At 34.2% G+C, this 21,415-nt stretch overlaps 2 protein-coding genes and 1 long non-coding RNA gene across 3 annotated transcripts in view; 2 read left to right on the top strand and 1 right to left on the bottom strand.

The window, feature by feature from the left end:
- Positions 1–21,415, top strand: part of MCU (mitochondrial calcium uniporter) — a 145,408-nt gene that overhangs the window by 89,068 nt on the left and 34,925 nt on the right. The window lies entirely within an intron of this gene.
- Positions 1–21,415, bottom strand: part of jv (javelin) — a 101,834-nt gene that overhangs the window by 79,642 nt on the left and 777 nt on the right. The window lies entirely within an intron of this gene.
- On the top strand, positions 2,679–4,872 carry LOC149500292 (uncharacterized). The gene is made up of 2 exons (XR_016325015.1): positions 2,679–3,932; positions 4,131–4,872. It is a non-coding gene; the product is annotated as an uncharacterized LOC149500292 (long non-coding RNA).

Here is a 21,415-nt window from a genome sequence, read left to right as displayed (position 1 = left end):
TGGTAGTAGGGCCTCTAGTGAGTCCGCACGGGTAGGTACCACCGTCCTGCCTATTTCTGCCGTGAAGCAGTAACGCGTTTCGGCTTGAAGGGTGGGGCTGCTGTTGTAACTATACTGAGACCTTAGAACTTATATCTCAAGGTGGGTGGCGTATTTACGTTGTAGATGTCTATGGGCTCCAGTAATCACTTAACACCAGGTGGGCTGTGAGCTCGTCCACCCATAAAAATAATTAAAAAAACTAGAATTTATCGAAATGTAGACGGAAATATGGAATTTATCAGGGAAAATGGAGGGGGACGGAAGTGGATTCCTTGATTGAATGCTATGTTTGTGTATTCGCAAAACCTTACACTAGAACACGTTTTTATTCGTAAAATTTAAATCGAGTATCATCTCTAACCCCGAGTTCAAGCAGCAAGAATTTTAGTATAAATTTATTTCGTTACTTAACAAAATGTTGTCAAAGTCAATTTCTCAGGATTAAGTTGGCCTGTTCTTTCCCTCAACACGTAATATAAGGTTCAGTAGTGATCTCCCGTTACGCGTTGTCATCTTTGTCGGGTAATTCGATATAAATGATTCGGTATAAACGGAGCAAGCTTCGTATTTCAAATTAATTTTAAGTTAAAAACATTTCATCGACGCTGCTATTAAAAAAATAAATACATAATAGTGTAAAAAAAGCGTATTTTGTTAGTTTTTTTAAACTATTATTTAATTTTCATTTTTTAGTTGAATTTAAATTTTTTCAATGTTTTTTTTGAATACTGAATTGTCGTCGGTCCTTAATAAGTATACCAAATTTAGAGTTAATCCGACGTTTTGAAGGGGGTCAAAATCATCTTCAAAGATTCCGTTACATAAATACATACGTCTGAAGCTAATAAAAGCGAATTAAAAACCTTAATGTTTTTTTGTCGTAAATTTTGTCTGCTTTTAGTATAGTTTCTCCTTAGTCCATTATTACAAATGGGTACTTACTTGTTTTTTAAACTGTAAACTAAGACGAAAGCCCTGCACGTTAATTAAGCGTGTGCTCGGTGTGTAAACACGCGATCTTCCATTAGCGATACTTGCGTGATTGCCTATTATAATACTATTTCACGCCCGCTCAATAAATAATATCACGTAAAATATATTCAGTATTTTTGTGTATTAATTATGAAAATAAAACATTTTGTATGAAGTTACAATGTTTATTTTCTTTTTCAACTAGATAGACTTATGTACTTTTGTTTTATTTCCATGAATTTTTAAGTTTTTAAATTTCGAATGTAACCCATTAAAGAACGACTACACTTGACGTGACATTTACATGACGACGGCGGCTAACTTTGTTATGTACTCATATTGTGTAATCCATTACCGTTGCTATTATTCTGTAATTATACAGAAGTAGGAAACGAAACTTGTTGCTCCGAGACCGCTGTTCAAAGGAGGCTAACGTACATACATTATCAGTATCAGGCGAGTAGACAGACCTTGTCAGCCAAAAGACACGGCTGGACGTGAGCTCAATATCTATAAGTATACCTAGTCAGGTCATAAATTCTGTCACATGTTTAATGTAAAATAATTGAAACAAGTTTATTCATTATGTAACCATTCATATACCAAAATTAACTTAACAAAACATAGATTCTTATGACACTAAAGTTTATTCAAAATGACCTCCGTGATTTTGAATACAGGCCTTCTGCGCGGCCAGTCGTCTATCGCAGCACGAACGAGGTCCATGTCACAAAGCAATTTAGAGACAAAAGCGAACTGCGAATTTGTTCATTACTACATTCAATTTAGATATTGTTACTGCCCCAATCGATTCAATTGAATTATTGGCGACCCAAACGTGTGTATTAGTTTGAATTATTCTCGCATAGCTACCCGAGAGTCGCTTTCAAACGTGTTAAAATACATTCAATTAATTCCATTGGTTTGAATGGGAAATTGATAGCGTTGAAGGACTGCGAAAAATGACCTGGCTGTCATTTATTTTCATTGATAGTTGAACGAACTCATGACCTGCCTAGTAATAGATGATCACCGAAACCATTAGAAATTACAAATAGAATACATAAAATTAGTTTTTTGTAGTAATACTTGGTCAACGTCTTTTTATTTTCATAGTTAGTAAATATGATATTTTTTGGGAAAAATAAAAATGTGCGATAAATTAAATTGAAAATATTTTAGTCTGTTCTACTTACGTGGTGTACAGAAATGTATACAGATACATTCTCAATAGCCTGTTGCTCCTATCGTTCGATGTGAAGTAATTACAAATTCGTAAAAAGCTATTTCTGACCTTGTATTTCATGTGAAATTACAATTTGGTGTTTAACGAAAGGCTAAATAACGTGTAATCGTATTACGAAAAACTGTTGGAATATAATTGCGATAGGAACTTCGGGGCCTGAAAACAATTGGATTTCTTTCTGTCCGAAGTCAAAAATTAAAATTGTTACTGAATTTTTCGAGAGATCGCGGTCGCTTTATTAAACCACTTGCGTAATATTTTACGAGAGCTTTATACTCTTTAATTGATTATAGAAAATGAAAATTTTGATAATTATAGTATAACAACAATACGAAATATGTTTTACGACTTACTAAAAAAAAAATTGAGTCGATTTGAACAGAGCTCACGTCAATAGCAGCTGTCCTAAGCAAAGACTGAAACATCGTAATAAAAAAGTATTAAGCCTTAATCTGCCAAACGATATATCAACCTAAATTTTATGCCAGTCTACAATTTTCCAAAGAAGCAGAACGAATTGCATTGAAAAGTAATTTACGATGCTACGTGGCTACGAACTGGCAGTGGCTACGTGTCGTAGTGCACTCTACTGATTATTGAGCTCTACGAGTCTGACTTGTGTTTTGTAAAGGAATCTTTTCACAATTTTCCTTCTTCATATCTCCTTTGCAGGCTTAGAACTTTTAAAAGTATTAAAATATATATCTTATCCAATCTTGTATGTAGTGATTTGTAATATTTTAGATGTATAAACATAACACTTCGATGATATCTAAATAATTTTTTTTAAATTATGGATTTCTGGTGGCTCAGAATCCTTTCCAGTTTCATCAGGTGGGCGAGCAAAGGTTCAGCCAGCAGGGCTATATCTAAAATATACGACAGCGGGTCAGTTCAAGCCTTCTACCTATAGTACAGTAGAGCGTATTCTAAAGCCGCACGGGTAAGTACCACCATAACCGAAATTATGTATTCCAGTTTGAAGGCTGGGACTGTCGTTATAGAACGCAATTTAGATTTGGACTTTATTAATGTTGATGATCTAGTCTAGGGGGTTTCGGTAACCATTTTAAATCGTCAACTTATTTTGGCCATCTAAATTAATTTTTCTGACATAGCTGCGGTTGGTATTATTACCAGAATCAGCTATAATTTTAAATGTAAAGGTGAATGAATATTACTCTACTCTAAAAGTCAATTAATCATAAACATGCAAGATCCGTAAAAAATCCCGTATTTAAGTGTCATGAATAAAATAAAATTTTCGTTTTGTGCGTATATTGTAAAAATCGTATTAATATTTTATTTTAGAAGCTAACATCGTTCGTTATCCGTATTGTTATTCAATGTCGTTTCAGAGTCGATTGCTTTCTGAACGCAGCTGGCATTCATCTCACGCCTCCTTTTTGGCCAATCAGTGCTATCACAATAATTGTAACTATTGTTGGCGTTTTAATGTGTGTACCTTCGATCAATAATACTACTAGATTCGCGATTAGCGCTTCAAAAGCGGCCCGAAAAATAAGACCACAAATAAATTTGTGGTCTTATTTCAAATTAGTATGGTCCAATCATAGCCAACACTAAGACGTCAAAACGCTGCAATGCGCGTTCAAAAACTGAGTAAAAAACCACCGTAACACCAAGGTTTTGGAAGGAATATCTTTTTTTGGTAAATTTATATTATTAAGTGTTTTTCATAAAATAATAAACACAATTATATTGTAAATAAAACACAATTTACGAATATTGTAATTGTTTGGCCAATGTTTGCGACAAGGCACCAACTATTGTAACAAACATCACCTATTCTTGGACAGGGAATGCATAGAGTAGTTTTGTTATTTTATAATGTTATTTTTGTTTGTAGATTTCCTAGTAGCCCCTTGTCGCTGTGCACAATGGATATATATTGTCGCGAAAGAAAGAGGAGAAGAAATATAGAACTCTTATAAAAATTCTAGAATTGTTCAATGGTGGTGGCAAATCAATGCAAAAAAGTATTAAAAAAACTTTATATGTATGTGTAAATATTTTAAGCGTATATGCTGAAAAGGATTTGTTTTCTGGGGGAAACGAACACAGCCATAAAATAAGCCTAAATTAAACTGATTATAGAAAAATTCATTGATATAAGATTACATTATATTTGTAAAAAGAAACCGCTCATATAAAAATGACTTCTAAAAGACAGCTTCATAACAAACTGAATCTGTTTAAAGGTAATTAAACCTACATTATTGTTTTAATTACTTCTGTATAAAGAATACGTGGAAAACATGTTTCGTGTTTCCTTTCATATTTTTTTTACTTTATTTAATTTTATTTTTTATCACCTATTTATTGTAATAGCGGCAATGTAAAATATTATCTACTACTTTTTTGAATCGGTCAAAAATAGTTGCGACCATACAAAACAAACCTAAAACAAATATGTATATTCTGCAACTCTATGTCTTTCAATACTTACTGTGTTCTGAGCATTGAAATGTAATACCAAGAACTACATCTAGTTCCACAATACAATAAGCACGAAATTTTAAACAAATATTTTTAACCTTATAAATTAGGCTTTAAGTATCATTTTAGAATAAATATTTTTGTACTGATGACTTTTTATGTTCAAGTGACATTTTAAATTTATTCCATAATATTCTTTTTCTGACGAAAGGACCTAAATACATATATTTTGCAATGGTAGTTAAACTTTATGTTTAAGTATTAAGGTTTATAATAAACTGAAGTCGTTAACATTATTAAACTTTTTTCTAAGAAATGAAGATGTTTTCGTGTCTGCAAACGTGGCCACTGGAGCGTCTTATTTTTGTTCCTGATCCGTAATCTAGTACTATTATTGATCGAAGGTGTGTACGTATCGTCTTCTCGCATTAAAACTGTATAATCTCAAAACTGACTAATTTTACAGGAGAGTGTTTTAAAGGCTTAACATGTGATATTTTTAATATTAATCATCTTTGCAACATTTATTTTTTTACCAGTTACATTATCTGTATTATAAAGTAAGATAAAATTATGTATTAATTTTGTTACATAATAGTAGTCAAAACAGGTAAACTAAAAAAAAAAACTAAACTACGCTCTTTTGACAGTATTTATGAGAAAAATACTGGTGATACCAAATAATTCCGCAAATTAACTCAATTTCGAATATTTTTGGAAATTGTACACTTTTAATGCGAAAAGACGATATATACTGGAATTATTTAGTTTTTTTGGCTGTTTGTTTAATTAGTGGTTACTGGGACCTATCTTGAACGATAAGGTCTAAGTATTGATGATTATTTAATAGGATATGAAATTATTATTCGTGGTAATTTATTTAGTGATCGATGAAGAGAATAATCTGTTTTTAATGTAGGGCAAAATGTTTGTTAATGTTATAAGTCCGTGTTGAGTTTGGCCTAGTTGGGTCAACGCAGCTTCCCGATATCATAACGCACCCTGGGCAGGGGCGGGGCTTACTGCATTGCGTAAAAGCTCTCGCCAACTTTTTGTCCGACAACTTAAACTAGACACCATAAACTCAACTAAATTGGAACTGGTGCAATGACCGTATTGTTCGCTGAAAATGTTTTTAACTTAGGCTTTTTGGCAAAATACTAAAAATGTAATTGGCTTTTTGGCAACTTCTAATTTTGTTTAGCTGTCTAAAACGAAACGCTTGTGTACGAAAGTCGATTCACAACGCTAATCTATATATATAAAAATGAATTGCTGTTCGTTAGTCTGGCTAAACCTCGAGAACGGCTGGACCGATTTGGCTAATTTTGGTCTTGAATTATTTGTGGAAGTCCAGAGAAGGTTTAAAAGGTAGATAAATATGAAAATGCTTGGAATTAGATAAAAATAACAATTTTGTTTTTCCTTTGATGTGTCCCCCGTCGGACGGATTCCTTTTGTTTGTTTTAAGTTTATTTTATACAAAAGTTTAGGTCTTTTATTTGTCGATTGAGGCACTACGAAGTCTGCCGGGTCAGCTAGTTAATAAATAAAACGAAATGCTTGTGTACGAAAGTCGATTCACAACGCTAATGTACAATATAAAGTAAATCTTCACTTCATATCACGTGCAAACAGGTTGTCAAATATAAATAAAAGAGCCTTGTGGGGTTTGATTGATACGCCAGGGGGAAAGTGACTTATTACTGTCGTGAAAAGAAAATGTTTTTCAAGTGCTTGTGCTTTGAAGCTAATGGATGTTTTACCTTTCATGATGTTTTACTTTACGTCGAAATGTATTAAGATATAATCGTGCGATAACTTCTTTTATGGGTGATGAGATTTAATCTGAGGTCACACTGGTAGGTATCACCGTTCTTTTAATTTTGCTACGAAGCATTTATTTGTTTATGTTAGAGAATCGAGACAGCTTACATATTAGAGTTCAGGTTTCGAGTGATTTCTCAAGGTGGTAATTCAATTTGTGATGTCTAAGGTTAAGCGTAAGGACACCCGTTATAAATACTATAGAATTGAGAAATAGACATTGGGTGGGTGGCGGCATTTAAAAAAAAAAGACATGCCCGCTGAGTTTCTTGCCAATTCTTCTCATGTGAATTGGCGGTAGTTCTTTTGACGTTCAACAAGTATGTACTTTCATTTATGTTGAATAATATTTTTTTGATTTGATTTGATTTGATTTAAAGTATATTTATGTCTATGGCCATCAATAACCGCTTAACACTAGGTAAGCCATTAGCTCGTTGAACTACCGAAGTAATTAAAAAATACAATTCTGATTAAAATGTGACCCAGTAAATTTAATGTCGAAAGGACTCCCAGCGATTATTGTTTTTTTTTTACATAAAACCTCAAACTTCCGGGGCGCAGCTGTGCGAGGCTTAATATATGTTCCGTATCTTGTGTGTACTGCTACTTTAGTGATGTTTTTATTTTAGAATTATCTGCTTCGAGCAGCGACTGATATACCATTATCAACAGTTAAAGTTTAATTTGACATGAAATGTTGCAATGCCGGCCGCTGCTTACGTGTCTAATCCCGCAGTTATTTATGAACGGCCCGGGCGAAAACAAAATTATTAGGGTAAACGGTAGTTGGCCAGTTTACCTTTAAATGGAAGGGAAAGTAGAAATTTCACGGGACCACCGCCTCCATGGAAACGCTTTCGCCTTCTTTCAGGTTATGTGTTTGAAAATGATCACACAAAACAGTCGTTGGTTGATTATTTTAACGCCCGGTCGAACCATAACTCGTTTGTGTTTTGGATCGATTCGGGTATAATGTTCAAAGCTCTAGCAGTGGATTAAAATAACATTAGTGAAACATGTGAAAAGTTGTTTTGGGACATTGATCAGAGGCGTCTAAATTAAAGGATTAAAGTTAGTGGTGGCAGGACCTCTTGTGAGTCCGCGCGGATAGGTACCACCGCCCTGCCTATTTCTGCCGTGAAGCAATAATGCGTTTCGGTTTGAAAGGTGGGGCAGCCGTTGTAACTATACTGAGATCTTAGAACTTATATCTCAAAGTGGGTGGCGCATTTACGTTGTAGATGTCCATGGGCTCCAGTAGCCACTTAACACCGGGTGGGCTGTGAGCACGTCCGCCCATCTAAGCAATAAAAAAAATTTAAAGATATTTTATTTTTTGAACACTTAAACACATTACGTAAACTCAAGCCATCTGTGTAATAGACTGTTCTAGAATATTGTTTCGCCGCAGCTTCTCAGAGCGAGGTAAACGTTCCGAAACGGACCAAGATACGCTGCGTAGATTAAAACTTTACATCGAGTCGCATTGCGGAAGTGAAGGGAGTAAGTACCCTTTTGTATTTTTTTTTTTGTTTTGCTGATGTAAATATCGAGGATATCGACCTTTTATAAGGGACCTTAAGAACGGATAAAGCTTTATAGGGTTTCTGTAATAGTGCTACGGAGAATTTTACGTTCGAAAACGGCGGGCACATAGATTTTTTACTTTATGCGATTACAGATGAACTTCGAAGCCATCTGATGGAACGAACGGTTTCTTGTAGACTATAGGAATTGATAATGTCACGAGTATAACCGCGGTTGTGTCGTTATCAAAGAATGCAAATCAAATACTTACAATAAGTAATATTGTTTTGTATGCAAAAATGTGAAACACGAAATACGATTTTTTTTTTAAATCCAAACCCAAAAGAATAATTATGTTTGTTTTATTCCACGTAAAAATTTGCGGGCAAGTTATCCAAAATCAAATTCAATCCAGATCTAATGAAACACAATCACTCAAAATATTGTATATATTTTTTAATTGTGATACACCATTAATTCAAATACTAAATGAACTAAAATAGACTTGAATTTTTTATGAAAATGTAATTTAAGAACGTCAAGCGTGCTTATTTCAAATTTAATACAATTGATAGGCCGTGGAAACGGAGCTCACTCGGAAAGGCTTTGTAAATAATTCTGCTAATTTGGCTTCCGTAATTTTCAAGAAAGAGACTTTTAATTCCCTTTTTAATATTTCGTAATCGAAATTTCCTTTTGTTATGTACATAATTTTAAATAGGGATCATGTATATTAAATTAGATACGTAATTTGTGAGTTTGTGTTTTTGCCGATTGTGCAGGTTTTAGCGATTTTCGTAATACTTATTCGTATATTTATCTAGTATTTGATCCTAGTATATTAATAGCACAATATTAATTTATAATTTCTAAAATTATTTCGGCCTTTTTAACCGGCCTTTATAGCCTTTATAAACCGACAAATACTCTGGCTAACTAAGGCGTGGCTACTGCACTAAGCTTCTAATATCTTTTTTCGGTCAAATACAATGCCCTTTTTAGACGAGTCTGTTAGTCGCGGTAGGCAGCGGCTTGGCTCTGCCCCTCGCATTGCTGAAGTCCGTGGGCGACGGTAACCACTCACCATCAGGTAGGCTGTATGCTCGTCTACAAGGGAAATAACAAAAATAAAACAAAATAGTTCGGTAGAATAAACTGAAGTCGCCGAAAAACCTATACACTGTTAATACTTAATAAACGCTAGCGAAATGTGTTCCTTAACACTCAGGCGTAAGATTCAATATAGAGTGACTACTGGGTTTTTGCATTCAGCAGCGCAAAACCACAAGCCGCAACTCTAAACGTAAATGTCGCACAAGTGATTGTGTCGGATGACGACAGATTTCGTATTCGTCAAGTTAACTGGATAGTTTGGGGTTTCGCACACCCATGCATTGTGTTCAACTGAAGCTTTCATGTTCGAATTTTCGATTATGTTGGAAACTATTCCCGAATTGTGCGATGTTTTAAATATTTTTTCATATCGATTTTTTTTCATGGTTTAGTATTTAGTATTAAACTGAGCAAATTTATTAGCAATATGTTATTAAAATAACATTAACATTATAACAATAATATGTATGTATTTACCTATAAAGTTGCCGTTCTACAAAACTGGCCATTTGAAACGTAATTTATGTATGGCCGGCAATTTTAAATCAAATGAATTTTTATTTTATTAATATGGATTTCTATTTCCAAATTCATTTGGAATATATTTGTATATGTTTCATCAACATGGACACGATAAAACGAGTATTAAGCGGTAGGCAGCGGCTTGGGTCGGCCCCTGGCATTGCTGAAGTCCATGGGCGACGGTAACCACTCACCATCAGGTGGGCCGTATGCCCGTCTGCCTATAAGCCAATAAAAAAAAAATACGAGCTAATTATTTTTACAAGTACAAGACCTTTTTGATGTGAAACATCTATAGCCGCACGTAAAACCGATTTCTAGCGTGGCGACGCATTCCGTGGCGACGCGTCGCCATGCGCAATCGACTGTGCGATTCTCTCCCACTCGATCCGGCGTTAAGCCATCTCTCTCGCTACACTGAGCTTGGATACCTATAGTGTATACTCCGTAGTGTATACAGTGTTGTTTACTACAGTACACATAACCTGTGTTTTACTTGAAAACAAATTCATTTTTCGTAAAATTTTATTTTATCATTATGACATATTTAGTTCCTATCACAATCTGTTCTTTTCTGCATATTACTTTTACAAAATAATGTCGATGTTTCACATCTGCCAGGCGTCCCGTGACGGCTCACATTTTTTTAACATGCCAATTTTGAATGGGCCAATATCGTTTTGGTGTTAACGTTGAAAGCTGATGCGAACTCATCTCATGCGGTAGATTGAGTATCGCCAGCTTTTAAGGATCCTACATATTATGATTTTGCTTCGTAGCAACATGCGCTCAAAATATTAATATAATTTACTGCATGTGCTTTAAATGTAATTTAGTTAGGTATAATATGCACTCTCTCTGACCCCAAAGAAAATAATACCTCCATTAGTAGCAAACGGTTCGGACTATGGGATTATAGCTGCTTATAAATGTTCCTCGATGCACCTTATGGGCTATATTCGGGTCGACCCGAGGAGGAATGAGGAATAGTGTCCATTACCTCAGACATTCATGGGGAACGAGCCTCGAATCGTTACCAACATACGTCATGAGCGAAAATCATGTTGGCCCTTTTTGTGGAGATGTGGTGGTAATGTTTGTTGTTCAGGTCGGTGTCACTCACTATTTAGCGTTTTTCTACCGTGAAGCTGTCATTTGTTTGAATGTTAATCGGTTTTATTTATTAATTAATCATTTTTTAAATCTCATCTTTAAGTTTTAGACATTCGATCATGAGCTGTCTACTTTACACCAAAAAATATTACACTTAAAACATTTTTCTTACAAATATGTTACGTATATCAGAAATTATTTAATATTATTAGGGTAATTCATCGTATAGAAGGAAATTTCCATTCTTCCTTCAAGAGTTAACGAAACGAAATAAATATGAATGGGAAACATTTTTAACGACATAAAAGAACGTAGAGTAGCCACGGAAAATGGAGTTTGAATCGTTTTATTCATTGCCCGAGAAGATGGAATGAAGTACTTTTGTTTGTTAGTAAATTTGGTTAATTCAGTCTGTAGCTTTATCGCAGTACTGCCGTTAAAGTAGACTTAGATATATGTTATTTAATGTTTACAGCTTTGGGTTATGTACTAAATTCCCTTTGTCGGTATTAGGTTCTATTTAGGACAGATTCAGAATAGTCCGTCCGAAGGGGCTGGACCTACTAAGACGACTTGGATGGACTGTGTGAATGAAGATATGGGAAAGAAGAGTGTGAGTGCATAGATGACATATGATAGACCTGAGTGGAAATAGAGAACTCGATGTACCGACCCCACTTATTGTCGGATAAGTGTACTTCTATCGAATGATTCGATTATACCAGAGTGCAAACTGTAAGCGAAGATTATAGGTAAGGCTTTTACGATGAAATTATAAAATCAGAAAATTTACAAATTTAAGAGCGTCAAGGTCTTGCGTAGATTTGTACCGTCATTCTGACTAAGTAATTTCAATTCAATTTAACTCATTTATTTATCAGATAACAATAATCCATCAATGCGTACCGATTTCAAGGGTGGGGCAGCCGTTGAGCTAGGTGGGCTGAGAGCTCGTGAACCCAAGGGTGATACAGTCAGTATCCCTGTGCAATTGTGCAATTCGTGTTAATGTACCAAGTTGGGTGATGGTCTTTATGTTGCTTGCAGTATATGCATCCTCTGCTATTTGAATATCAGCTGCTTACTAATCTGCTGCACAAACACTTACACGAAATCGTGTTTACAAAAATTTTTTAAGTATCTAAGTACAGGCTGATTCACTTATATAACTTCGAATCATTAATCGATTAACTAACATTGATCTACTGATATACTGATGTGCGAAAGTTAGTAAACAAATACAATATCAATAGGCATCATCTAAATTTGAAACAGTAGTTGAATTTAACGGTGTTCATCCTTCTGTAATTATCGGCATAGTTAATATATATTATACATAATAGATCCTATGAAAGGCTTTGTACGGAATTTACTCAGAGAATATAACGCAATCTCTTGTAACGTGGTAATAGAGTATAATCTACAAGCTTGTTTGTCTATCGTATGAAAAACTTCATGTGGATAACATCCCTTCGATCGGAGTGAATGCCCTCTTAACGCAGCGTGATACTAAATTTGATTAGTCAATAGATGATGTAGGTGTTTGTAGATCTTCGTCAATTGTTAAACCCTTGTTTTGATTAGATCGTATAAAGTATGATAGCTGTAAAGCATCAATTGTACGCAATTATAACGTGGATGTGACCGAAAAATTTTAGAATAGTAAATAAAGTTACATATTTTCTTGACAGAAGACAATACCTTATTTCTGAAGCCGTATTTGGAATTTTCAAATTTGTACAAACGTAGAAGGTTTGTAGAGGCGACATTATAATTACCTCTATCGAATGATCTTCACAAGCTATGGAGAGGAAATGAAGCAATCAGCGAGGCAAATAGCTTTGTGATGCGAAGCTCTGTATCTCCGGACGCAATTCTGGATCTTATTGTTCTGCATGCATGTATATTTTAAACATCAAAAGCTGAGTTTTTGATCTATGACGTTTTTACTGTCGTCGTCGTCATTAGAATTTCTCGAAAACAAAGTATTGAGTCTTGAGGTTTAGTTAAGGTTTTGCGAAATAATAGTAGATTAAAATTTCTACAATGTTGAATGTAAGGTAAAGAAGTCGGCTATTCTAATGAAAAAACCTCGACTCAAAACGTACGGGAAGTACATGAAAAAATAAATAGATTTAGTCTCGGGAGAGCACATTAAAATAACTTTATGAACAAGTTAAATAAAACATTTCGTTTACCATTCATTTTTACGATAATACGGATATTAATGAAACTTCCTTGTTTGAGTAAAAAAAAAATACGTTATCCAAAGTCAAGAATACGCAAACTCCGCAGAATTGCTCAAGTTAGAAACTTTTTAATCTGGTAGGTTGTTCAGTGTCAAATAACTAAATATTGATGGACTAACAATGGCGCTATTAATATTGTTACATGGGCTTGCGAGGGAACAGCGCCCAAAAACGCATCGAGCACATCTTTCGAGAAGTATGGCGGCAATCACTGTAACGTCTAAGGGTTCCCTTAATTATTAACACCAGATAGGCAATAAGCTCTTTTAACGATAAATTAAATTAATAAGTATAATAAGTATCCAAATACAATCGATCGTAGGAAGCCCTCCCGATTGGCATCCATGTTTAACGAATAACTTTTTGAATTAAAATTAATTTCGAACATGAAATCTAAAAGGAAACTTTGTATAAATATTTTATCTTTCTTAGCTTAGATTTCGATACAGAGGGGGCGTCGCAAAATTTTATTGTTACAATTCATTGTTTTGAGTTGATTTTAGTAGTAAATTAAATGCTCTTTTATAGAATGTTCACTTTATTGTTATATTAAATTTTAATGTACGCAACTGGTGAATACATTGTGTTATAAAATATTGCCTTTTTTAAAGGTATTATATTATATTATTATACTATACTATTTGTTATATCACTACATACTATTATACTGTTATACTACTATACATTTAATTTGTAAATTTTAGATGTCGATAGATCTTCACCGCCTATAAATAACACCGCGAATCGATCCTCGATCGAATTCCTGATCGATTCATCTGATCCACTCTTGGTGCCATCGGACGTTATTAGCTCTAACGCCAGCAATAGCCAAACGCACAGGCCACCCAACTTTGGACCGCCCTGTTACTAGCGGCTAGGAAAGAGATTTTGCCTAACATTAATTCAAACAATAACTTGAAACTTCTGAAACAATAACATTATTTCAGAGTAACTTAAACTAAACCTAAAGATGCTTTATCGCATCTATGATCTCACTTCAATAAACCGCGCTCGAGTAGCTAAGGCCATTAATTAAACTTCATCAAGACTAATTTACAACCGCGTGGCTATTCAAGACAAATTCTTAGCGTACTTGTACGCGTACTCTGTCCGAGTGTGAACTTAATTGAGTTTTGTTCGTTAAAGGATTACGTTTTGTTTGATGATTGCCGCTTTATATTTATGGTATGTTGAAGGGATGATTTAGAGGAAGAGGAAGACCTAAGCAAAAATGGATGGATTGCGTGAAAGACCATATGTGAAAGAGAGGAGTGAGCGAAGTAATGGTATATGATTGAGGAGTATGGAAGGAGAAAACATGTTGTGCCGACCCCAGGTCACTGGGAAAAGGGCAGGAGAATGATGATAGGCAATAAGCCTGTTGTAAGGAGACTGACAAAGGTTTTATAATAAGAAGGGATAAGACCAAATTAACAAAAAAAGGCTGGTTAAAAAAGGGAAGTACACAAACAGTACAGTAGTTTATTACGTTTCTATTTCTATTAACGGCAAGATGTTACATTAGATGCAACGTAGAAGGTTGTATAGATGCAGAATATAAACTTTGATTCTCACCATTCTTAGGTTTCTCCGTAAGATAAGATATATGAGAGCTATTTGGAGTTTAATAAAAACTTTCCTTGTCTTGTCTTCGTAAAGTTACCTTATTTTGTCAAAAATATTGTCGCTTTTATAATTCACTCGCCCAACGGCTAAATTTGAGTTAAAAAGGACGTTAATCGGACGAGGGCAAGTTCCGTTCTCGACAGATTCAACAAGTGATTAGGGTTTGACTTGGGGGGACCGGTGCCATCCGATGCTTTAACTTGAAGGATTGCGCGATTATCTCATGAATATATACTTACTCCCTTACTTGAACGAAATATAGAAAATTTGAGTTTCACAAGTTCGTTTTAAGTCACACTATGAATTTGGGGTCATTGCTAATTTTAATTGATAAGACTGTATTTTGTTTTGTTGTACTTATTTATTTAATTTTTTCTTTATTGTTGTAAATGATAGATTATTAAATTTAGTACTTGATCTTATATATACATACATATATGTAAGTAACTTTAAGCTTAATATTTTTTTACAAAATATTAATAATACCCCGTTTCATACAAAACAAGAGCAGCAGAAAATAAGCAGATTTTGTTATTTATATTATCACTGAACATCTATTTTTTTTGCCTATCTATCTGCTAGTAACCTCGTGATTTATTCCGATTTCACCTTGACCGGTGGACAGGCTCATGGGATTCAACCTGAACGAATTTGCTAACACCTGCCCAAGTATCCCAGTCAAGTCTGCAAAGTATGTGTCAAAAATGATGTGTCACTGTACTTAGGAGAGCTATCCAAAGTTGAATGGGACGTGGTAAAAGTTATCTCTGGAAACGCACTGTGGATGGACACAGTGGTTCTTCTAGATAGCACGGATGAACTCTTCTGGTGGCGAACGATGTGATAATTAAAACGAGTTGATAGGATCATCTCAAACAAATACTCAGATCTGACTTAATTAATCAAGACAGAAAAATATAAAATACTAAAATAAATATGACCTTGTTTGTAATTAATTTTAAACCAATCTTAAATTTTTAATGAAAATTTATTTAAGCGGCGGTGCGTTGGTCAGCTAGCGTGAAGCGATTCAGCAAGTATATAGCAAATATGTGGTGTGGAGAAACGCGGGAGATGTAGGCACGCTCCACTGCACGCTTTTTTATGCTCATTGCGTGTGGTGCCAGTATAGGCGGGAATATAATCTTATTTTTTGTGATGTACATTTAATTTCGTCATACCATTTTCCATCATCCTGTACTTTTAAAACAGTATCTTGACTCGACTGTGAGACAACGCCGAGCTTTATCCTCAGAAACCTGTAAATTAAAAGAAACATGCCTTGGGTGTACCTGCTCGAGATTAGGATTAATAGGATAAGATATTAGGATTAATGAAAAAGAGGAATGTTATTTTTAAATAGTAATCCTAACTTTTAAATTTATATTATATGTATTTGATGTAGATGGAAAAACGAAATATTTAATACATTTAACCCATGTTTCTAGTTTCAAAATAATTTTCCGCCCTTTTGATTTCAAATATTATTCGTTACATTGTTTTGATTCTTTTTTGTTTTTTTTTTTTTATTGCTTAGTGTGTGGACGAGCTCACAGCCCACCTGGTGTTAAGTGGTTACTGGAGCCCATAGACACCTACAACGTAAATGCGCCACAGACCTTGAGATATAAGTTCTAAGGGTCTCAGTATAGTTAGATTCGGTCGAAAATGAACACTTATATTTTCTAAATCCCTTTGGTTCCTTAACAATCTTTGTCTCAAGTTTATATTATGTATAAAATAAGGGTAGCGTTGCATTATATGTTTCCAGAGTGTTACATAGTATATTTAGATAACTATTTTGCTTTCGTGTGAATTCGTTCGTTTTGTGGCATGAAAATTAATTGTCTCGCACCGATACATTGTATTTTAAATTTGCTTATCATTTCTATTGTCTTAAATTGCATGCAGCAATAGTTTGTTTTTGTTACATTACTAATTACCAGTATTTAGTTATGTTAAAATTGTTGTTGTTGATTCCATCTAATAAAAAAAATTTGCACGGAATCTCATAAATGTTTGAAATAACTTCTAGAGAGTATTTTAATTGTAGATTCAAAGGTGACGTGTGACACGTAATATTGTTTCAATAATTACTTCTCAACACTTTTACTTTCATTCTGTTAGATGCGAGCTATAATTGATTTGAGCAATGCAATGTATGTGTAGGTTACAAAAAATAATTAAAAAAACTAACAACCAGCTAAAATTAAATTATTAAAGTTTGGGAAGTTAAACATAATGTAGAATATAATATCGATTCAATATTGATTTTCATGTCTTTTGTTTTGTTTTTAAAAAAATTGCCTTGTATTGTTTGGAGAATTCATGAATTTTCCAAAAATATAAATCACACCGCTTACACTCGCACCGGCACTTTACTTTACTGAGTCAAACATAATTATTTTTTAAAATATTGACCTCGATTTTGGAGTTTTGATTATGGTATTAAACTGTATTCACTCAGAGCAGATTTCACTTTTTATAGTGTACGTCTTAAATGTTATGTTGTAAAAAAGTAAATATTTATTGATTGAACAGAAAGGGGCTCTAAAATAGGCATGTAGTGAACTATTACACAATTTAAAATTTCCAAAACGGTGTGTATAATTTATAAAAATAACAAGAACATTTCATTTCGCATTGTAATTTTTCCGCACAGCAAAATCATAATTTTTTTGCTTCAAAAATTGGTATATTATATTAATAAAATTAACTGTCATCAAGAAATTAAAATAAGTTCGAAAATTTATTAGATACTTATTTTTATTTTTCAATGTATTTATAAAGTGACATATTATAATATGTAGTTAAATTAGTACTTTAATCATTGTCACCAGCACTAGTAGTCTCCAAACTCATCGTACAAATTATAGCAACTGTAATCGTAGACCTAGCTAATTGTTTTAATTAGACCATACATTGGAGTGATTTATTGATAAGCAAAAAAATCTTGATAACGGGGCGCCGTCAGCTGAAGAATATATCCAGTTAGATCATGCTCCAATTGCTTTGGTACCGGTCGGGCTATGGCTCCTGTATTACTTAGAGACTTAGAGATTAGAGCTAAGATCTTTTTTTGTTATTGTACGGTTTGTTAGTGACTTGGAAAATTGTGGAATAGACCTTCAATATCGTATCGTGATGGTAAATTGTCACACTGATTAAATTTTTCTTTATTCTCGATATATTGGCAGACAAACTATTTCAATAGGGTAACCTTAATTAAAGTTCAATTAAAAACATCGAAGTGTTGATGCTAATACTAAATAAAACGCACCTTTAAATACAAAGGTTTACTGGTGGTAGGACCTCTTGTGAGTCCGCGCGGATAGGTACCACCGCCCTGCTTATTTCTGCCGTGAAGCAGTAATGCGTTTCGGTTTGAAGGGTGGGGTAGCCGTTGTAACTATACTGAGACTTTAGAACTTGTATCTCAAGGTGGGTGGCGCGTCTACGTTGTAGATGTCTATGGGCTCCAGTAACCACTTAACATCAGGTGGGCTGTGAGCTCGTCCACCCATCTAAGCAATAAAAAAAAAAAAAAAAAATAGCTAAAGAAGTTTTTTTGTTATGATATACATGTACAGTTGCAAAAGCGTCGCTTAAACCACAAATAACCCTTCATATCTTGATATATATTTATTGTTAGCATTACTTCTTCGAATAAAAGGACGGATCCGAGCTATTTTATTTTTGCCAACACCGAACAAAGAACGCTAGGTGTAAATTACGTTTCCGCATCCCTCATTAACTGACGCTACCTATAATGGTCACGTGATGCCCGATCTAACACAACCCTACGCACACTAATGAGGGCACAATATACATATCTAGAGCTCCATACGTGTTTTGATAATGAAACTCTTTTTTACTCGGAAAATGTGCTTAAATTGCTTTATGTTACTCATGGATATCGGCAAGTCAAAGGTATAAAAGTTTTAATGACCTTAGTTAATGTTTGAAATTATTAACTCAAGACTTTGTTGAAACAATGAAAAAGAATTTTAGGACTAAATCTAAAAATATTGTTAGTTCTTTTTGCGAGTAAAGAAACTTAAATTTCAAAAAACATTTTTATAAATAATTTGTAGGTAGTAGTAATAGCACAATAGAAGAAGAACGAATAGATAAAGAAGATAGAAACGTCTAGGCAACAAAAAAAAATCTTAAGTAATCACACATGTCATTTATCCGAAAATTAATAAACGCATGATAGATGAATGATAAAAAAATGTAATGATGTATAGTAAGACTCGTAATAACAACTAACACGAAGCTTTGATTAACTGGATTTACTACTAGTCACTGTGGTAGCCAGAATCTTTGTTAAATCGCCTTTAGGAATATATCTTCTTAGGGTAAGTATTATTATTGTACACAAAAAAAACATCACAAAGATTAAATTCTGCTAATAATATAATAATACTAGCGCTGACCCGGCAAACGTTATTTTGCCATATATAAGATTTCTAGGGAATTTCTAGTGTAGAAAACGAAAAACTAACATATTGTAAGGATGTGGTACATTAGTGAAAGAGGCATGTAGCGCTGTGAACGATGAGGGAATATAAAATTATCAAAACCTCATTTAACCACATAATGCCTCAAAGTATCAAAAAAAAATGTCCAAAAAATAAAAAATAAATGTGGTGGAAAACCCTTATCACTTAGGGGTATGAAAAATAGATAGTAGCCGATTCTCAGACCAACTATACATGCATATAAAATTTCATAAAAATCGGTCGAGCCGTTTCGGAGGAGTATGGGAACGAACATTGTGACACGAGAATTTTATACCTATATATTAGATGATAAATATTATTGCCAAAACAAAAATATATTCTGTAAGTTTTACATAGTAAATAACTAATTTTTACGCTATCGAGAACGTTAAAAAACTTTCAGAAAGCACACGGATCGGAATCGTGACCCACTGAGAAATTTCGAAGGAAAACTCAGTGGCTTAGGTCAATACGACAGTTTTAAAACAAGGAGCCCAAATAATACGGCTCGTAGTCGTTTCTTGTATTTAGTCACTTACTATAAACAAATTCAAACGGATATTCGCGTTTCTACTCAAGTAGTAAGTAACTTTTGTGTTGTGTAGCCGATTATATCTATTTTTAATTAAACCTTTAGTAGTTATGTAAAAAAAAAAGAAAAAGCTTAAAACATAAAATGACCTTCTTTTTTTTCTACCTAAGCTGGTAGCCTTGTGAGCTCACGGGGCTCAAACCTGACGACGTTGCTAACACGAACCCTAGCAAAAGCCGTGCTTCGCAGATTCTACCACCGGATCGGAAACGCGACCCACTGAGAAGATCCGGCGAGAAACTCAGTGGGTTGTGTCTGAGGGTTAATTTACTCGTTGAGCCCTTCGTCGCAAGCGACGTGTTCGACGATTTTTTTTTTTTTTTTTATTGCTTAGATGAGTGGACGAAATTAGAACGGTGACCGGTGCTTGAGGTACCTAAAAGCACCGTTAGTGGATCGGGAGGATCCGAGATGACGTGTTTTGGGCGACGTCGACTGCTTTCCATTCTTTCCGCTGGATCGGGAATGTAAAATGACCTTTTCACCGTAATTATATGAAGGAAGTGAGCTGTTGAGAATCGGTCAAGTTTGTTTTTGAACTAGGTAAATGAACACTAAATACTAATGTCCTCCGGTATTAATATTCATAACAATAGTTCTTTGAACTCTTTGTATATAGCCATAAGCATCGATGAGGTAATTATCGGCTTAGTATATCCATAAAACAGTAACAGAAGTGTTTTTATATTAAAGAAACTAACAAAAAACAATCACAAAATGGCATCTAAGTATATGTTTTCTTTGTGGGCATAGTACACACTAAACCATTGTATAAATTTTCCTAATATAATATTTCAAAGAAAACATGAAAGCTATCATCAAACATATCATTCATTTACGGCGAGTTTTTTTTGTTTTTTTTTTGTTCTTTGTTCAAATGTATTCCTAATTTAATTAACGTGCAATCGTGGGACATGTATAAGTTGATAATAATAGAGGCGGAAATAATCCATACTAATCAGGCTAGACCTCAAACTATACGATAGGTGACTATCAGATGGCATGATTAATACGACACATTTATTGCCCTTGTAGGCAGACGAGCATACGGCCCACTTGATGGTGAGTGGTTACCGTCGCCCATGGACTTTAGCAATGTCAGGGGCAGAGCCAAACCGCTGCCTACCGCCTAATACTCTCCACTCTCTGCCTTATTTAATTTTTTGGTAACATTTGACTGGTTCGGTGGTGAATTAGTTAGCGCCTCCAACTGTTGTGCTGAGGGTCGTGAGTTCGATTCCCACAATGGGCAAACATTATGCGATGAATATATTTGTTTGCTCTTTGTCTGGGTCTTTATTATCTACATAAATATGTCTATATTTAAAGGTATTTAGGTAGGTGTGTCAGTCTCTGTTACCCATAACACAGGGAATCCTAAAATGGGGTCAGATTACAGTACGTGATTTGTTCCCAATTGTTTTTAATATATTCAGACTACAATTTTTTGTTATGCTGAAGTGAACGATGGCATACGTTTTATTTTTCTCTTTAATGATATATAAAATCAGATTTGCCGGTTACCTCGTAACAAATCTCAATGCGTGTAAATTCATAATAACCCCCGTTAATCATCATAATGTCTTACTATATTCTGCACAACAAGAGAAAGAATTTC

This window comes from Bombyx mandarina, chromosome 22 (genome assembly GCF_030267445.1).
Source record: "Bombyx mandarina strain Sakado chromosome 22, ASM3026744v2".
NCBI lineage: Eukaryota > Metazoa > Arthropoda > Insecta > Lepidoptera > Bombycidae > Bombyx > Bombyx mandarina.
This window is presented reverse-complemented; position numbering and strand designations above follow the sequence as displayed.